Genomic DNA, 13,168 nt, shown 5'->3' with positions numbered 1-13,168 from the left:
GTGATTTTTAACTCTGATTTAAATTCTACGTTAATTTGTTAATCAACTCGCTGTAACCTGTCGAACTGTCACTTGAAACGTCCTTTCTAGCCTTACTTTTGCTGTGTTCTTGATTGGTGTTGCTTCTAGTAGAAATAATTTTCACATTAAAGCAATACTTTTCAGAACTTTACTGGCGTATTTCCGTATTCACCCAAACATGACATTTCCCTTGAAGTAGAAAGCGTTTATGATCGAGTCATATTAGTTGTGTGGGAATAGGTACTCGCTTCAAGCGGCTTGGGACGAATTCCAGGAATTCCTGCAACTTTGTGGACTATGCCCAAGTTTGCAACTCATTGCAACGATGTGTGACAAAGTTTCTACAAGGAAGGTCGTAAGAACTCCACCAAAAATTGAAACTATTAGAGATGTATCATCGTAGCCAGCAATATTGCGAAAAGATTTACCACTGTTCCCTTACGGAGTAATAAATATTTATGTTGCTGCCTCCGGAATGGAACCACACGAGACCCGCTTGCCGGGCAGGTATCCTAACCACTAGACCACGAGGCCACTTATCTTTCTCCGCTTACCAACGTGTTATTGTGCCGCCACAAACACTATTTATCGAATCGTGTCAACAATTTAGAGAGGGGGACGATCTTTATCCTTTCAAATCTTAATGATGACATTTTGATAAGTTGCCTTAAATTCGTGTAAATACTCCTCACCGTTGAACTAACCGTTCAGGGTTGGTTATTGGTTGTAATTGCCGCCAATTTAAAAAAAAAAGATGAAAAGATCCTCTGCAGTGAAGTATCCTTTTTAAAACTCATGTGGAATGTATTCGCCTCGGTAACTAAATTCCACATTCGTTTTAAAAAAATTAACTTCACAACCTTGGTCATAAATAATTATTTTTCCACTATTATTATATTACCAAACGTAGTTTTAACAATTTTCGACATACAGTTTGTATAATTATTTTAATTTGAAACGTATCAACCTCTCCTTCGTCTTTCCTACGCCTAAATTGTTTACTTATCATAATAAGTGTAAGATTTCTCATTAATTCCTACAAAAACATCATGATCGAGATAAGATAAATTATTATAAATTATTATTATTAGATTGTTTGCACGTTTCTTGCGGTCCAATATCTCATAATTACTTCATCCATTAATAGCTTATCAGCATTTAATGGATGCGTTGTCAGCTGGTTCTTTATTAATCTGTTTTTTCATCTCATTCATTTGATCTTTTCATTGATTAAATTCTTGTTAAAGATTTATTTGAGACTACGTCCACGATATTACGTTTTTCACACAACTGTAGAAACTTAGGTACTTTTTTTCAAAACACGTGATTTTTACGTCCCGAGCATAAGCTAAGGAAGTATTGCAATCGACACCATCGGGCGACTGGTTACTTTTATATTTTCTCGATGGGTATGACCCCTAGAGTCCGAAAAAAATGGGTCTCCCGTTTCCGTCTGTTTGTCTGTCTGTCTGTCCGCCGTCCGTAGCGATTTTTGTTAGACAGATAATCTCCGAACCTACTAGTCGATAGCAGTGGCGGCTGGTGCAGGAAGGGCAAACGGGCAATGCCCCACCAAAATGAAAGCACATTTTTAAATCTGAGAATTTCGCGCTATTAATTATCAAAATGCATTTAATTGCGAAACCTACGAGTTGCCTATGTTCAGAACACAATCTGACATCATCTCGGCGGGGTATCATACACCTTTGCCCGTCCTGCATGTTGCCAAATTGTGAATATTTTCATTGACCCGTACTTGGCAATCTTCGCGATTATATGCACAAATGCACGATTGCAACATCTCGGCAGGGCATAGTAATCGCTTCGTCTTAATTATGTACTGCAACTTAAGTACCTAAATGCATATACGATTGCATACACTTTTATCGATTTAGTCATCGATTTTGAAACAAAACGGTCGAGTGAAATTTGCTAACTTCTTCAGTTTTAGTTTTCTGTGCGTTTGCAGCGATTTTAAGAAACTTAAAAAACTGTGTTGTAGAGTTGTCAATAATATCAATATGAATTCGATTGAGAGAATTTTGCGGCTACAATCTGAAAATAAATTAAGCCATGATGAAAAACTATTAATAAAAAACGTTGGACCGCCAAGACCCGATTTGGACATTGCTGTGTCGTCTAAAGTTAAAGACAAACTCGTGCATCGAAAATTTAATAAGACTATGTATCAAAGTGAGTGGTGGTTATGTGGTTGCAACGCGAAAAATGCCCTTTTCTGTTTTGTATGTACCCTTATGATTATGAATAACGGAGATGTTGATAAAGCTTGGACTGAAACCGGAATCACGGATTTAAAACATTTGGGAGAAAAAGTAAAAAAGCATCGCTCGAGTAAAAAACACTTAAATCTCAACGTATCGTTCGCAGTCTTAGGTAAAGTAGACATAAGAAATCAGTTAAATAGTGCTTATAGAGAGAACGTCTAGAAACGTAATGATCAGGTAAAACAGAATAGATACATTTTAAGTAAACTGATTGACGGTATAAAATTTTGTGGAGTCTTTGAGTTGGCTTTAAGGGGGCATGATGAAACGCATGATTCTACAAATCCGGGAATTTTCAGAGGTTTAATTAATTTAATGGCAGAGCTTGACACTACATTAAAATCTCATATAGAAAAAACGAACAATCGCGTTTTTATGGGTCTTTCAAAAACCATACAAAACGAACTACTTGATTCAATTTATGCTGTTTGTATTAATTTAATCAAAGATGAAATTTTGGAAGCGGACTATATATCTATTTTAGCTGATGAAACTACAGATGTAGCTTCACAGTCGCAGCTGGTTTTTGTCGTTAGATATGAATTGAAAGGTAAAATATTTGAAAGATTTTTAGGATTCATTAATCCAACAGATCACACAGCTGATTGTATTTCTAGTATTATTTTAAATGAGCTCGAAAAACTTGAAATCAATCAAAATCCAAAAAAACTTATATCTCAGTCTTATGATGGTGCTTCGGTTATGAGTGGAAGACAAAATGGGGTACAAGCAAAAATCAAGGAACATTACCCTAAAGCTCAGTTTATTCACTGCTATGCTCACCAGTTGAATTTAATTATAGAAAAGGCGGCATCAGCACACAGCCAAGTAAGAATTTTTTTTTCAAATTTAGAATCATTTTCCTCGTTTTTTTCAAGATCTCCTAAACGTATAAAAATTGATAATATCGTTTCTAAAAGATTACCAAGAAATTGTCCGACTAGATGGAACTTTAAGTCACGAATAGTTAATACTGTACATACTTTTAAAAATGATTTGATTAACTGCTTTCAAATTATAATGGAAGATAAAAATAGTGATAAATTAACAATTGCCAAGGCAAGTAGTTTACGGAAAACATTAGAAGATTACGATTTTAATTTTTGGTTATACTTTCACAGAATCATGCCTAGTACCGAGATACTTTTCAACCAACTTCAAATTCGCGAAATGGACTTAATTAAACTTCAGAAAAACATTACTTCTTTTAAACTTGCCATACAACATGTAACAGATTCTATCGACTACGATTATTACCGAGAAGAAAACGAAGAGGGTGAATCTTCAAAAAAGCGGTCTCGTTTTAATGATAATAAAATTGCAATTGCTAAAGAAATTTGTGACAATATTAAATTTAGTATAAATGATCGATTTTTAGAAGCAGATTATATTACAGCAGCAAATTTGTTTCAGACTAGCTTATTTTCATATTTTCAACTAAATTTTCCATCAAAAGAAGTTGAATTATGTGCTACAAAATATGATTTAAATTTTAATGTGTTAAAAAATGAGTTAAACGTTATTTATAATCATCCCGATTTTTCGACAGCAAATGGTGCCTTAACATTCTTGAAGTTTATGTATGAAAACAATTTATTAGACGTATTTTCAGAAACAAAAAAATTATTGAAAGTTATTTGCACATTACCGATGGTGACAAGTGAATGCGAACGATGTTTTTCGACGTTAAAACGTATAAAGATATTTTTACGAAATACAATGTGTCAAGAAAGATTGTGTGCCTTGGCAATGTGTTTAATAGAAAAAAAACTAGTGCAAGAAACCACGAATTTCAATGAACTAGTTATAGAACATTTTGTTCGTAACAAAGAAAGACGTATGGATTTTATATATAGAAACATTAATTAAAAAAATTGAAAATAATTTAAACTGGGGGATACCTATTGCATCACTGGACACGCGATTAACAAAATTTTATTTATATTTCTTATGTCAACAAATTTAAAAGGAACTTTGAGTTCGCCCCATCACCGTTGGGGAAGTCTGGAATTAGGTCCACCTCCTCGTGGTTCCAGATGGTAAACAGAAATTATCGATTTTCAATTATCAATTTTCAATCAATAATTTCTGGCTAACGGACCTCTAACTTGACATTTTTCTAAATTTTTAATAAAAAGAAACAATAATTTTTACCTAGCATAAATTTTAAATTTAGCATAATACTGTGTATTAATTTTGCCCCCCCAACAGAAAAAGTCACGAGCCGCCACTGGTCGATAGTTGTCAAACTTTATGTGTATTTTGAATATCATGTAGATGGTAAAACCACACTTTGTCTAATCATCCCCACCAATAATATGATGACGTCAACCCAAAATTTTGCCGAATATAAATCCGACCTAAATTGTGCAAAATATGATAAGTCTAGACTTGCTAGTGCCACAGCATTTTCCTGAAAATTTCCAATATAATAGGTACTGTTATTATTAACATTACACTGCACCAATCCAAGTTGATATAAGGTTGTTTATTTCAAATTATAGGGGTCCTGATTAAAAAATAAATAAAATTCGCAAAATCAAATTTTATAGTTTTTCGAAAATGCTGGATGTAGCATACTTCAGTCCTGTGGTATAACAGAATTCCATAATTTTGACAAGGTGTTGTAAAACTGTACCAATTTCAAAATCTGGTATGTTTCGGTTTCTGTCTTCGTCCGACACACTGTTTTTACACAGGTAAAGAATGTCCACTTTTCTTAGCAGTTTACGGGTAGAAACGATACATGCGTAAATTTAACGTGTCGGACGAAGATAGAAATAGAAATATAGGTAGGTACCGTTGTATACAGGGTCGCTAGAATGGCCTTCTATCTCGAAAACAAATAAAGCAAAAACAATGTTTTGACGAATAATTAGAGCACAACTTGTTGTACCCCTATACCTAGTTTCAGTTGATTTGTACAATTGGTTCTCAAGATATTTAACCGTTTTCATATATTTTGGCGACCTATATATAAATTGTTTACAATACATTCACCGTGTTTTTATTGCATTAACGGTGCAAACAAAATTACACGAAATGTGAACTAACTGGTTTTTATTAAGATAATTATCAAACGTATTACTACATTTTTCATTTGCATCAGAATTAGGATTATCAAACTGGCACACATCTTTTATCTTTTTTTTATCTTTTATCATATTTACATATAAAACCTGCTGAATTTAACCAATAAGTTCCCCATCCAATTCATGTGATTTTTGGTGGTAATGGTGAACCAGGCATTTTTTTATAAACCTGTATATGTATATACAGGGGCGCTTTTACAAAGACAGCAAACTGCAAATATGGACGCGTGTGTTGCGGCGTTAAATAATCTAGAAAAATATGTTTTAATTGAAACAATTACACTGGTCCACAAAATTTAATTTTTTCTCTCTAGCTTTGACATAATTGTAATGTTTTCGTTTAATTTGTCTCTGTGTTTGTAACAAAGAACATAAATCTTATAACTTAGCTCAATTAAAAAAAAATGCATATTTGATGTTAGGAACACAAAATCAGGTAAAACAATTTAATTTTTGTATCTTTAACGACAAAAAGTGTAGTATTAACAAAAGAACAACCATAAATAAGAAAAAAACAACGAATGTAGTTTAAAAAACGAAAAAAACAAAATAAACAGCTAAGACCGACGTTTTTTCGATTGCCTCCTATAGATTTCATTGGAGATCTCTCGCTTGATGGTCCCGCAGTATTCTGCGAGCATTTAGGTGTTCCATCGATCTTGGTAACGTTTTTCTATCGACAAAATGCCCAGATGGAAGCGTTCTCCATGTTGGTCACTCACGTCGTCACAATTTTTTGGGAAAAAGTCAAGGTGTGAATGCATAAAATGCACTTTTAAGAATATGTTAATTTTAAATTTTTTATATGATGATAAAATGTTTTCTACTTACTAAACGTAGTTTTCTTATTGTTTCCCAAGAAGTTTGTAGCAATTTGATAACAAAAAATACACCTTATAGAAAGTTTCCTATTACTTAATAGTACAATTTTTGTATTTTTTAAACGATAATATTTTAAGATTACTTTTAAATGAGAGCTAAGTTTTGGTTTAGCCCTTTATAATATCATTTAAAATTGCTAATTAAATAATAATTGACTGCTATAATAAAAGTTAAGAGCTTAGCTGTTGACCAGTGTTATCAATAAAATAGATACAGCACATGTGATATTAACTGAGATTGTTATAAAACTCATTGAAAACACAAGTGAAAGTGATGTTATCCACCATACGACTGGTGATATATTTAATTCAATTTATTGTGTAAGTGCGCTTTCTTCATGCCGAACTTCAGAGCGGCACAAGACGAAATTCTGACATCTACAAGATTAATCAGTGAGTTGAAAAGTACAGTTAGAAATCAAGAAGTTGACATTAATTTACCAAATACAAAAAATCATTTCGACAGCGAACTTCCCGTAAAAAATAATCAGCAACATACTTTCTGTGTGGTTACTGATAATGATAACGTGATAACCAATAACCGCACCAAATCAAGGCGATATGTATACGACCAAAATCTGACAATTTGTACCATCCGGGCCAATTTTGCAATAGTAGCAATTCAACGGAAGCTGGTCTGTAGAAACATTTAAAAGTACCTAAATATTGAAACAAGAGCTACAACTACAACTGTTCCAGTTACTATTATTATTCAAACGCAACACAGCTTTGATCGTCGCACTTTTTTTGAGTTACCTCTTCTTTTCTTTTTGACTTTAATCTCCCGTCTCACTTTTAGCATTCTTGTTTTGAATGTATCTGCTGTAAGACCCCACTAATTTAAATACTTCAATTCTATTATACTTTCGAACGACAGCAAATTCTGCAACTCTCTGATTTCTTGATTCCTTACTTTGTAACCTATAATATTCTTCGCAGGAATTCACTTCACAAGCCCTCAGCATGCTGTTTTTGCATCTCCGTGAAGTGCTATGACTCAGCTCCGTATAACGAAATCGAGATAAATATTTTTTTACGAAACACATTCACTTCCTTCTAACTTATGAAATATTTCCCCAGGACATAACATAACTTGTTTGCTTAATTATTATATTTTTAATACCTGCATCCAAGTGTCCCTTCACATTAATCACTGATCCCAGGAAAAGGTATTTGACTGTCTACTTGTTGAGTAATCATTCCATCAATGATTTCGAATCAAGCTTTCATTTTCCTATAATAATAATCATTATTTCGGTTTTCTTTACACTCATTTTCATTAAAGAAAGAACACTACAACAGTACCTTGTAAAATTTTACAACTGATACTTTGAGCGATTGTCGGACAATGCAGGGGGATAATGACGCCAATAAAAGAAGCGTGCCGCCAGTGTTTAGTGGGCTAGAAACATCCAGGGTTGCATTGAATTTGTGATTTATGGTTTAGTGGGTCCGACCTTCATGGTTAACTTTGAATTACTAATAAGATTTTACTAGGTAGGTACTGTTGTAATGTTCTTTCTATACAGGGTGTATCTTTTATTTGATACAACCCCTGTAACTTTTTTATTCTTAAAGATAAACCTGTAGTTCTTGGAGCAAATTTGTATAATTTTAAAAGATCTATGTGGTGGCAACCTCACATTTTTATTATCACTTCCGGTAGAAACGGAAATGACGTCAACTTATTTTTTTTAATGGAGCACTGGGTATATTTTTTCGTAAATGGAAAGATTGATTTTTTACTACAAAAAATCAAAAACAACCAATATTCTAAAATCAATAATAAAAAATTTAGTAAAATATCCAAAAAATTTTCCATTTAATTCAAAATCTAGTTGCTTGAAAAACGATAGTTTAATCTGTCAGTTTACCGTTTCTAACAATAATTTGATCATAATTTTTGAAGTTTAAGTGTTATTTTAATGGCTCAAAACGATAACATTATAGAAATTGTAGAAAATTTTAATAACGAAATGCAATGAAAGTTTAAACGGCACTTGCCGAAAGTTCAAGGAATTATATCCCAACAGGAGAAAGTTGTATCGAAGAAAACTGAAACAAATAATTGACAATTTAAAAAAACAAGGTCAGTTTAAAGTGAAAAAGAAAAGACCTGCAAACATCACCGATGATACGGTACTCAATGTTTTGTTAGCTGTTATTGAAAATAAGACATTTCTATTCGAGAGATTACATTAACTTTTGGAATTGTTCAGTCCAGTGTTAATCGTATTTTGAAGAAAAATAGTCGGCGTCCTTTTAAATACGCAAAGATCAACATCTTGAAGCGGATGATTTCTTAAGGCGACAAGATTTTGCAGAGTGGCTGCTAATAAGAGACCAAGAAGAAACACTATTCCTTCAAAATATCATTTGGAGCGAAAAAGCATCGTTTACTAATAAGAGCATTTTTAACAAACGGAATACCTATTTATTGGTCTACTGAAAATTTGCATTTATTTAAACCAAGAGGCAATCAGAGGGCGTGGAAATTCAATGCATGGATTGGTATTATCAACAACACGATAATTGGACCATACTTTTTTAACAACAACTTAAATGGCGAACAGTATCTACGTATTCTGCTGCAAATAGAAGACGATTATTTAGATAACTTACCTTTCAAGCAAGCTCAAAACTTGTATTTCCAACAGGATGGGGCACCAACTCACAACGTGAAGAACGTGGATAATTTCTTAACAGAAAAATTTCAAGACCCTTGGATGGGGTCCAATAAGATGGCTTGCAAGATCGCCAGATATGAACCCCCTAGATCATTTTCTTTGGGGTTTCGTAAAATACAATGTTTACTTTGAAGAATGGAGAGACAAAGAGCCGTTGAAAGAACGCGTCAGAGAAATTTGCATATCATTAAACCCACAGTTTATAACAAATGCCACCCAAGGCATTCGTAGACGGGCTGAAATGTGCATCCAACAAAACGGAGATATTTTTGAAAATTTATTGTTATAAAAAAGTAGTCAATTGTTATTAGTCAGTTATTCAAAAATTAAATTCTTGGTTGTTGCTAGAAACTGTGTAAATAAATGACATGAGTGTCAATTTTTCAAGCTAGTAGATTGTCATCAACAAATATGAATTTTTTGTCAATTTTAATGAATAACTTTTTAAGTATTGATTTCAGAATATTGGTTGCTTTTGATTTTTTGTAGTAAAAAAATCAATCTTTCCATTTATGAAAAAATATACCTAGTGTTCCATTAAAAAAAAAATTAAGTTGACGTCATTTGCGTTTCTACCGGAAGTGATAATAAAAATGTGAGGTTGCCACCACATAGATCTTTTAAAATGATACAAATTTTCTCAAAGAACTACAGGTTTATCTTTAAGAATAAAAAAGTTACAGGGGTTGTATCAAATAAAAGAAACACCTTTTTATATTTTCCAAATCCCTTCTCCAATTTAATACAGGCAACGTGCGAGCAATATAATTTGTAATCAATAAAGCTCGGAATTATATACAGAAAAAAACATAAATATGCGCATATATATGTATGCGGAGAAATTTGGCATTAAGTATATGCAAAAAAAATATGCAAGAAATATATGCAAAATATGCAAGAAATATATGCAAAATATGCAAGAAAAATTACCTTTATGCAACTAGTGAGTAAAGTGTATCTTTTTTTTTACGAGAAGGAAAATTCGCAGAGTAAAAAAAAGCCTCTTTACTCACGAGTCGCATACAAAATTTTTTTCGCGTTCGTAACAAAACTCAACACCTACCATCTTCAAAAACTTTTTATTTTGGAACATAGATATTAAATGTAGCCGTATTTGCCGTCTTGACAATTTTTTCGGGGATGCACGAGAAATCTTCATCGCTGCCCGATTCCATTGTCCGAGCACACAAATTACCACAACACACCGAGAAAATTAATACAAACCACTTGTGGTTATGAATTATCATAGCAACAGCAGGCTTCTATGTTTTACCGTTAAAAAATGACACGCTACTATACTTTTTTTCACTCAAATGCGTCATAAAATGAAACGCTATGACACTTTTTTTTACGCTTCTAGTGCGATGAAATAAACGTATCTTTTATAAACAAAAATTAATAAAAAATGCCCGATCCGATTTGTCGCGAAATGTTCCGTCGCACCGTCAAGTTCGGCAATCGCATCTTTGCATTAACCATGCAAAATCCAAATGTCAAAATGAAATTAGAAATTATTCTCAGAAATCAACGAACAACTCAAACTGAATTATTTTATCCAGTATGATGATTATTGTATGACAAATTAAGCAGAATAAATGCACAAATTGATGCATTCATTCGTCATAGTGCGCGACCCCGTCAAACGAGCCATCACGAAATACACTCAGGCCGCATCCAAAAAGCCCGAGATGAAGACTTCGAGCAGCTGGTCTTCCTCAAAACCCCATCGGCAGCATTGTGACATGTCCTGGGAGTCCGTCAAGCTAGGAATATAAGATTGTAAATATCACTGAACGACTCAAATTGAATTATTTTATCCAATATGACGATTATTGTAGGTCAATTTAAACGGAATAAATGTACAAACTACATAAAATATTTTACTCATTAGGTTATGCTATGTTCTACTGCGATTAGATGAAAAATCGAGGGCCTGCTTGTTCTTCAACCGTTAATTTATAAACTTCACACTTTTTCTTCGAATCACTAAAGACTGGAAGTCAATTGATTTTACATTTGTTAAGCAGGGATGGAATTTTTGCCGCCTGGAAGCATGTTCATTACAAGAAATTTTTTAGAGAGAAATGTAGAACATTGTTTCATCGACATTTTAAAATATTTTTCTCTATTAGGAATGTGTTTTGGGATTCAGAAACTTTTGTATTACTGTTTTATTTGTTTCTTGTGTTAACAACAACAAAAATAAAATTAATATTTCACAAAACAAAGTTACATTTATTTTCAAAGGTGATAAAAATTAAATAAAATCAGGTAGGCACGACGTTTTCTAGGGATCTTAAACAGATGGGATAGAAGACTAAAAATTGAACCCTGAGGACTACTTGTCACGTATGGAGTTTTACGAAGGAACGTTTGAGAGAATCTAGGCTGATGGAGAGTTTTTGAGGAACATTTGTTTTACTGACGAATGTTCATTTGGTCTTAAGGGAAGTTATAATCGTCAGAACGATCAAATTTGAGCAATACACAACCCTCACGTGGTCCATGACCATCGTTATCAATGGCGTGCAACTGTCAATGTATGACTGGGGCTTCTAGGACATCATGTCATTGCACCTTTTTTCATCGAATCTGGATTGAATGCTCAGAAGTAGGACAATCTGCTAGTTCAGCAAATACTTCCTGGGACTCGAAGGGTGCGGCATCTGCAGCGGGTCTTTTACATGCAGGACCAAATCTCCAGCCATACAGCTCGCAGAAATGTTGTTTATTTGAACCAGCATTTTCCCGCAATGTTGGAATTGGCCTGTGCATTCACCGGATCTAAACCCCTGGGAATTTTTTCTTTGGAGATTTCTTCACGACCATCTGTATTCGAACAATACCAGGTATACAAACAGACACGCGCTGAAACAAGCAATCCAGCAATATTGTCTTCAGATTTCAACTCAAATGCTGATCAACACACGTAGGAGTTCTGAAGATCGGCTTACTTACTGTACAGCTGCTGAGAGCAGTCTTTTTGAGCAATTCTTGAAAATAGTGCAACACTTCTCCAGATTCGTACAACATTTCATTACTTCAGTCATCAACAATTGTTAAGTTTTGTTACTTGTAGTTATCTAAATGGTTCATTAAAAGGTTCTCTTCAAAAGCGCCAGCTGTTTTGATGGTAAATCTTATCATCACACAATAAGAAAAGCGGGCCCTCGCTTTTTCATCTAATCGCAGTAGAACATGGCATTTTAATGAGATTTTAGTAATAAAAATTCGACCAGCACCAGAAACATAACCTAATACAATATTTTGTGCAGTTTGTGCATTTATTCCGTGTAAACTGATCTACAATAATCGTCATATTGGATAAAGTAATTCAATTTGAGTCGTTCAGTGATTACTGAGTGAGGCAGCGCGAGTACATTTCTAGCTTGACAGTCTCCCAGTACATGTCACAATGCTGCCGATGGGGTTTTAAGGAAGACCAGCTGTTCGAAGTCTTCATCTCGGGCTTTTTGGATACGGTCTGAGTGCAGTTCGAGATGGCTCGTTTGACGGGGTCGCGCACTATGACGAATGAATGGATCAATTTGTGCATTTATTCCGTTTAATTTGTAATACAATAATCATCACACTGGATAAAATAATTCAGTTTGAGTTGTTCGTTGATTTCTGAGAATAATTTCTAATTTTTGATTTGGTTAATGCAAAGACGCGATCGCCGAACTTCGGGCGCGAATTTCAAAATACGATTTTTAAAACCTTTTTACAGTGAATGAGCGCGATGCAACAATTTGAAAAAAATACTGGCCGATGGCCCTCTTCGACCTCCACAAAGGCATCACTTAATAACAGCTTTAAAATGAACTGGGGAGATATTATAAAATAAAAACCAATTTGCCATGTTAATTCCCTATGTCCAGACTTGGATGCGGCACCCTGTATATGCCCAATTAGTTTTAAAATTACTTGGGTCCAAATTAGGAGGTGGTTCAAATTACGCAGCTCTTCAATACTTCTCCAAATTTATACCTATGAGATCTTCTTCTAATGCGGTCGATATATTGTGATGGTAGAATAGTAACTTTAAAAGATGAATAGAAATTAAGATACTTGGATCTTAATTTTTCACAGGTAACTTCTAGGGAATCTTTTTTTAGATAGTTGATTAAATCGTCGCAAGTAGTCACAGGATCTAATCTAGATATAAAAGGAACGAAACCTTAGGCACAGACTTTATTCCC

General features: G+C 33.8%; 1 long non-coding RNA gene across 1 annotated transcript; it reads right to left on the bottom strand.

Annotated features, from left to right (window-relative positions):
* On the bottom strand, positions 1–636 carry LOC135139057 (uncharacterized). The gene is made up of 3 exons (XR_010282108.1): positions 450–636; positions 194–362; positions 1–125 (listed from the first exon to the last, which is right to left on the bottom strand). It is a non-coding gene; the product is annotated as an uncharacterized LOC135139057 (long non-coding RNA).
* Positions 637–13,168: the final 12,532 nt, after the last annotated feature.

The sequence above is a fragment of the Zophobas morio genome, unplaced genomic scaffold, assembly GCF_036711695.1.
Source record: "Zophobas morio isolate AGI-343-1 ecotype UQ-CSIRO unplaced genomic scaffold, CSIRO_AGI_Zmor_V1 ptg000030l, whole genome shotgun sequence".
NCBI classification, from domain to species: Eukaryota; Metazoa; Arthropoda; class Insecta; order Coleoptera; family Tenebrionidae; genus Zophobas; species Zophobas morio.
Note: the sequence above shows the minus strand (reverse complement) of the source record. Positions and strands in the feature narration are given on the sequence as shown.